The sequence below is a fragment of the Cyanistes caeruleus genome, chromosome 5 (assembly GCF_971803275.1).
Source record: "Cyanistes caeruleus chromosome 5, bCyaCae1.hap1.1, whole genome shotgun sequence".
NCBI classification, from domain to species: Eukaryota; Metazoa; Chordata; class Aves; order Passeriformes; family Paridae; genus Cyanistes; species Cyanistes caeruleus.
In genome coordinates this window covers 21,654,641-21,660,719 of record NC_141705.1, presented here as the reverse complement: position 1 = coordinate 21,660,719, position 6,079 = coordinate 21,654,641, and the positions used below count along the sequence as shown (strand labels likewise).

The 6,079-nt window shown below is 35.0% G+C and overlaps 1 long non-coding RNA gene across 1 annotated transcript; it reads left to right on the top strand.

Annotated features, from left to right (window-relative positions):
• Window positions 1–287: 287 nt before the first annotated feature.
• On the top strand, window positions 288–4,143 carry LOC147652969 (uncharacterized). The gene is made up of 3 exons (XR_015287144.1): window positions 288–549; window positions 2,256–2,319; window positions 3,314–4,143. It is a non-coding gene; the product is annotated as an uncharacterized LOC147652969 (long non-coding RNA).
• Window positions 4,144–6,079: the final 1,936 nt, after the last annotated feature.

Sequence of the window (6,079 nt, the reverse complement as noted above, 5' to 3'; positions counted from 1 at the left end):
AAACTGCAAAATATGGTAAGTATTTTTAAAATTAATCATGATAGTCATTATCATTTTGGGCTACACTGAGAAGGCAACAAATGTCTTCACTGCTGACAGTGGAATAGACAAAATATGGCACTGATGGAGTGGAACAGATTGTTCAAGCAGCTTGCCTGATTGACTGTATCAGATATCACTAGTCTGGAATAATCTGCAGAGTCAACACCAGCTGAAAGGAATTCCTGGTTTCTGTAGAACTCAGCTGCTTCATGGCAGAATATGAAGCTTTTGAAAGTTTAAATAGAGAGGGTGATACTCATAATGTGGCATGGCATATACGTGTGTTAAGATGAAATAAACCCCAAGAATCTTCTATGAGTTTTTTTTCTTCCTGTTATTGTTTGCTTGCCTGCTTCTGGGAAATGTAAATTGCCTTTATAACCAATCATTGAGGGAAGGGAGAGTCTCAGGAAGCCAAAGCTGGATACCTATTGAATTATGTGCTTTTGTCACGATATGGGGTAAACTGGATAGAGTTCTATGACTTCTAATATTGCACCTAGCAAGGTAATGTGATATTCCATCTGGTCCTGGAATATCTTAGCATTGTTGTTTTTCTGCTTGGTTACTTGAAGTGCTTACTTAAATCCTTTTATTCTTCATACAGTTCTATCTTCTAATTGTGTGTTTGCATGCTGTCCAAGGGCCATGAATAAGAGTGGCCATAACTTATATTTAAGTTCTCTGAATCCATGAATAAATTTTTGGTATGGTGTTCAACGGGAATAGGAATGTAACCTAATAGAAATGTAACATAAATGTCTTGCATTAGTAGATAATTCTTTTTTTCTCTGCTGCTAATATCATATTCAAAATCTATACCAATACTGCAGATGCACATAGTGAGTTAACATATTATTCTATGGCTGTAACAAAATCAATATAAACTTGCTGACTACAATGAGCAAAGTATCAAGTCTGCAATAAATGTCTCTAAAGTCTTAAAAAGCCCTTGAACTTTAGAATTATAGAAGCTCTTTTTTAAAATATGTACTAAAAGAATAGAGCATGGTACTTTTTATAGACTGATTATCTTCTGTAAGTCTTCAGATGAATAGAAAATTGTACCAATGAAAAGCAATTTGTAAGGGCCAAGTAAGAGGGAAAGGTTTCATAGCACTAACTAGTAATTTTTAGGTCAAGGAATAGCCAGATATCAAATATAGGAATGTGCCCAAGATGTCTTCTTCTAGCATTAGTAGGAGATTACTGTGTCTGAGACACATCAGGTAGCAAACTTCACCTAGAAGGTTAAGAAATGAAGGTAGAGTTAGAAGGTGTAAAGTCTGCAATAATGGTATTCTATTTTACTGAGTGGTGTAGTGACTGGAACAGTCACCTGGAAATGGTAAATCAGCTCCAATTCCAGCAGAAGGAAAATTAAAACATACAAGCCCTGCATCCTTAATAAAAACCCTGACTAATAAACTGATTTAAATAGGACTTCCAGAATTAAATAACATAAGAAAAGGGATTTTTGATCTCAGTTTTGAATTTATGTATCTGTTTTTTTATTGCAACAACAATTTAGGTAATGAATTCCTTTACTGATTCAATTCCTTAGGGACAAATTTCAGATATTCATACAATGTATGCCAGAACTTCTACTTAGAATATTTTGTTCTGAGATAATAATTCCTGGTTTAATATCTGAGCATGTTTTATTTTCCCTGAAGCTGAAGAAGAGTAGGTTTATTCCAGCAGGATGTTGTAATGCTTGGGAATATCTCAAGTTCTGAGCTCTGATTTATATGAGGTTTTATCTGGTGCCCACCTTCAGGGGGATATTTCTATGGTTTTGCTGGTTTTTAATATCTGCCAAAGAGCAAATGACAGATATGTCTTCTGTGTACTAAGCCATCAATCAGAAGTGCGGTGCTGTTGGACCTGTAATAGTCTAGGGATACAAGTGAGGTAAATTTCCAGAGGGAGATAATATCTTTAATAAAATGATGGGGAAATAGATTTTTTGAGGAAAAAAAAGGCCATAAAATACTCTGATCTCAAAGTGAATAACTGCCTGTTTCTACCTCTTTCTCACAATGTCAAGGATTTTATCATCTCTTGCCACTATTCTTCTCCATTAACTATCCTATTTTCTGAAAGTATCTGTTTACTTAATGAAATGGAATTGAAGGCGTTTGTTCCAATGTACTTTATTTGGAATTGAGTATATTTTAGACACCTACTAAGAATTCCTTCCTTTTTTCCAGCTATTTCAATTGGTCCAATAAACTACTTCTCCCTTAGAAATCTCCTTATTAACCAACAAGATTGGTAAGTGATTGTTAGTCTCTTTGGTGGAGGAATTCACACCTCATTGTACTTTTCACTGTACTGAAGCAAAAGCCCTGTCTGAACTTCTGTACTCAGTAAAATGGCCTTCATGCAAAAGAATCAGTTAAACTGCAGATTCTATTTGTTTTTATTTTGTCAGTAGTAGTAAGTTTTTTAAGTTAAAGAAACTTTACCTTTTACACTTAGTTTATGACATAGCTAATAAGAATGGAATAGCAATGTACACAGGGCATTGTTGTTTAGTATGCAAAATCACTATTCCAGCCTTTGAGAACCTTGTTAATATGTAATCTATCTAGAGTAATGCAGATGAGGTAGTGGACTGAGACAGTCCTGTTAACTCTTTTGTAATCTGTAACAGATTTTTATTATAAGAACTATTTAGAAAATATAGTGAAAAACACATTAATATGTGGCTGTAATTGAACTTACATGATGTCAGCAGAAAAGAAGATATGTGTGAGTCATTAAATGACTTGTGCACAAGCTAGAAGGATTATGGCTGTCTTAAAATGCCACCCATTGTTATAACTAATTTTTCATTGAAACATAAAAGAGCATTTACTGGGCACTGATTCTGATGACTTTGAAATATCTTAGTTCAAACAGCTATGTGCAAAGATGCTTGTGGTTTTTATCATTTGTTCCTAAATATTTTGTATACTAGTTAATAATATTCAGAAGAAAATATTCTCTTAGTAAATTATTTTTTTTTTTAGTATAGCTTGTCAGGGAAACTGCTAACAGAAACAAAAGCTAGTGCTTAGACTGGCACGTAGTGATAGAGAAGCCTATGAACAGCCTTTGTGGGCTTAATATGAAACAATACTTTCAGATGTGACAAATTATGGTCAGGAGTTCTCCAGAACTGAAGAGACTGTGACCTGACCTTATAGTGGCATATGAATGAGATTAGAGAAGGAGGAACACTTGATAACTTTTCATTACTCTTTGTATTTTCATTGTGTGACAGCACAACAGGGAGAATAACTTCCACAGTGCCTCTACTTGCACTGCTGAAGGAAAAAAGGGCAAGAAGCCATCGGACCTTTCTGCTCCCAGCCTCTTTCACTGATGTAATTGAAAAGCACATGACCTTCAAAGACAAAGAGGACTGAGGTACAGAGCTGGGTTGAAAATACCATTCACTCAAGGAAGACCATGAGAGTGCAAACATTTAAAAATTGCATTATGTTAGAAAGGTATTTCAAGGGTAGATGTAGCATTAATAGCTGTATAAGCAGTTAAAACAGCAAGGCTATCAAAAAGGGATTAGTTATATTTGAAATGTAGCTGTTTCAGTGACTATCTGAAAGTTATTTTGGAAACAACATGTTTATTCAATAAAACAGTTGCTTTGTTAGGCAGTAACCCAGTTCCTTGGTGAATTAACTTCAAGAAAATTACCTTGTTGTGAAAGTAGTTATCCTATGGAAAAATGTCGTAATGGTCTTCATATTACAGGACAGCGAATATCTGTGCTGCTAACTTTTCCTGCTGCTTTAAGAAGCATTACAAAGATCTAGTTAGAAGTCAAAAATCTTTGCCATTATAAAATCTGAACTGAGAAACCATCTGGGAAGAACACAGCACAGTCTAGGCTGGGGTGACAAAGCAGCTGTTCTGGACTCTGTGCACACTGTGAATGGTTTGAAAACACTACAAGGGAAAAAAAGATACTTTAGAGCTGAGTTTTCTATAGATGTAAGTAAATGTTCATGTAGAAAAAGAAAAATAAGTTGGTTTCTTTAAAGACTGTCATCAACATCCCCTGGAGCACAAATAAAATCATGTTGAAAGTTGGTTTCCATCTTCTTTCTTTACTGTAATGCCCCATGGCCCAAGACTCACATTTTGAAATAAGTGATTGTACAAGCAACAACCTATTTGAAAGTGTTAGGAAAAAAAAGAAAAAAAAAAAAGAAAAATAAATTAAAATATTATCAAAATCTTTATATTTTTGGTAAGAGTAATATCTTTTGCACATTTAGAAAGCATAAAAATGTCAGTGCCAATGTATGAAAATCCAAATTCTTCTCTACCAAGTACAACAACTGTTGCAATTAAAAATTATTTTAGACAGTATATCAGAGATTATCACCTCATTTTATAATGGTCCAGTGACGTTTCAATGCCAGGCATAGATTTCAGACCTTCACAGGTATAGAGTGACCTTCTCACTCCTTCCCTCTCTAGATGTGCAGTCTTTGTACAGTCTGTGTCTTGCCAAGTGCCATCTCATTGTTCTGTCAGGTTTGGCTCTATGTCCAAAGTAAATATCCAACGGAAATATTTCTGGTTGCATCAAGACTTACAGATAGAGATAAGCACATGCTACAGTCCCTATTGAGATCACAAAACAGGAGAAGTACAGCACAGCCCACGTAGATTACTTTGGGACAGTACACTACATGTAGATTATTTTGAGTGGTAGACTATTAGGGGTGAATGATGTGTTCCAGGTTTAACCTCACTAGAATGGTAGAACATACCCTTTCAGCTTCTCCTACATTTCAGAATCACCATTTGCAATAACTTAGATCTTCCCTTAAAATTTTCTGCATTTTGGAATATTATCATTCATTCTGTAAAGAAAACAACCTCTTCTCCTTCAAAAAAATATTCTCCAAATTTTGTTCAGTCAGCCTTAGAGTATTGCTCTCTTTGCCCTTGCTACTTTAATCTTACTGCACTCCCAGGACGAGCACTCATAACTTTGTAGAAAGGGGTTAAATGATGTTTCGCATGCCAGGTTGCAAGTTCACACACTTTATAATCTACTGCTGACAAGTAGTATTTTCCCATATGACAGCAAATGTCCTGTCAAAAGTCTGTGACAGCCAATAGGCTAAGAAATGTTGCTTCCCAGTAAAGCAAAACCAAAATAACGACCGGTTTTGTCACAGTGTTTATTGAATTCATCAGAGAGGAAACTGAATGGAACTAAAGGACCAGGACATTCAGGAGAGATCAGCTTAGGATGCTTATTTTAAATGATCCTTCTTTTACACTTATTTGTTTTAATTTGCAACACTATTGTGAACTGCATAATATCTGCAACTCCTATTAGCATAAAACTGTCTGCATTTTCTTTACTATCTAAGCAGAGTGCCTATAACTCATTGTTATAGAGAGTAACTGACCTTGGCACTCCACACATGCTGTGCAAGAGCATATGCCATTGAAAAACTAGGAATTCCAAAAAATGAAACTACTGACTTCTTTTCTGGAAAATTCTATTTTTATATCCTGTGTGTATGAAACAAACTGCAAACATTCCCTCTTTCCTCTTGACATGACATGAACAAGAGCTGAAGAACATTATTGTCTCTGTTGGACTTGTTCTCTGCTTTGCTGTCAAGAGGATATAATGCCACTGATTGTGGCCTGCATTGTAACCAAAAATGAACTGGACTATATTTTATAAAAGTTTTCTGCAATATAAAAATCTCCCTTTTACACTGAATGATTCAAGTTAAAGAAAATACTTCCTTCAACAATCTATTATTCTTGAATTACTATATTTCATAATTTGTTCTAGGCAGTATTTAAGTTCTGCAATGCACTTACACCTATTACTAATTCCTTCCATAAATGTCACTGAGACTCCCTTTTCAGGCTGGTGTAAATGTCTAGATTTTCATCATAAACTGAGCACAAGCTCAGTCTACAGCACTGGTAAATGAACCAGTTACAGAAGAAAATGTTAACTAATGGAATCTCAGGTGAAATACAGATT